Raw genomic sequence first — 605 nt, 5'->3', positions numbered from 1 at the left:
CTTCCTTTTGACATGATAATAAAATCTAAGAGCCCTCACTGTAACCCTGAACAGACTCTTCTAGCCACATTATGAGTTTATCAGAGCACTCACTTGATTTGATTTCAAAGGATGTGGTTTTACACGCAGTGCTGACAGACAACAAGGTACACGTGGAACGACGTTCCAGGTTAATAAATGATCAATAGCCGTTGTAAACTTGACTGTCTTGTATGTGGCTCAGGAGGAGCCGTGTTGGTGAGATACAGTCAAGTAGAAGCAGCTGTTTTCGGGGGGAGACTCACCTTCTCCAGACGGCTCCGTGTCTGCCTCCTCCTGGGTGCGCACACTGCTCCCAAATAATGTGTTTTTATTCAGCTCTCTCCTCGCCAGCTCGCCCTCTCATTCTCCTTTCCTCTCTATTCCAGTCAACAAGGAGCCTCTCCGTGCGTCTTCCTCCGCTGTCTCTGCGCGTTTGCAGTGTTTGCTCTTCTTCTGAAATGTGCGTCTGCGGTATTTTTCACCTCTGCGCTCCTCAGATGATGCACTTGTGGCTTTTATATACTTCTGGTTTCTAACGTTTCACTAAGGAAACGAGTCAGAGGAGGGGAGGGGAGGGAGGGAGG

The 605-nt window shown here is 48.4% G+C and overlaps 1 protein-coding gene across 2 annotated transcripts in view; it reads right to left on the bottom strand.

Annotated features, from left to right (window-relative positions):
• slc7a7 (solute carrier family 7 member 7) overlaps positions 1-528 on the bottom strand; it is a 10,587-nt gene extending 10,059 nt beyond the window's left edge. For both annotated transcript variants that reach the window (XM_035674869.1, XM_035674870.1), the window contains exon 1: positions 285-528. The gene's annotated coding sequence lies outside the window, so the exon portion shown is untranslated. The remainder of the gene's footprint in view (positions 1-284) is intronic.
• Between the last annotated feature and the right edge of the window lie 77 nt (positions 529-605).

The sequence above is a fragment of the Morone saxatilis genome, unplaced genomic scaffold (genome assembly GCF_004916995.1).
Source record: "Morone saxatilis isolate NCDOM2014 unplaced genomic scaffold, NCSU_SB_2.0 Contig4, whole genome shotgun sequence".
Taxonomy (NCBI): domain Eukaryota; kingdom Metazoa; phylum Chordata; class Actinopteri; family Moronidae; genus Morone; species Morone saxatilis.
Note: the sequence above shows the minus strand (reverse complement) of the source record. Positions and strands in the feature narration are given on the sequence as shown.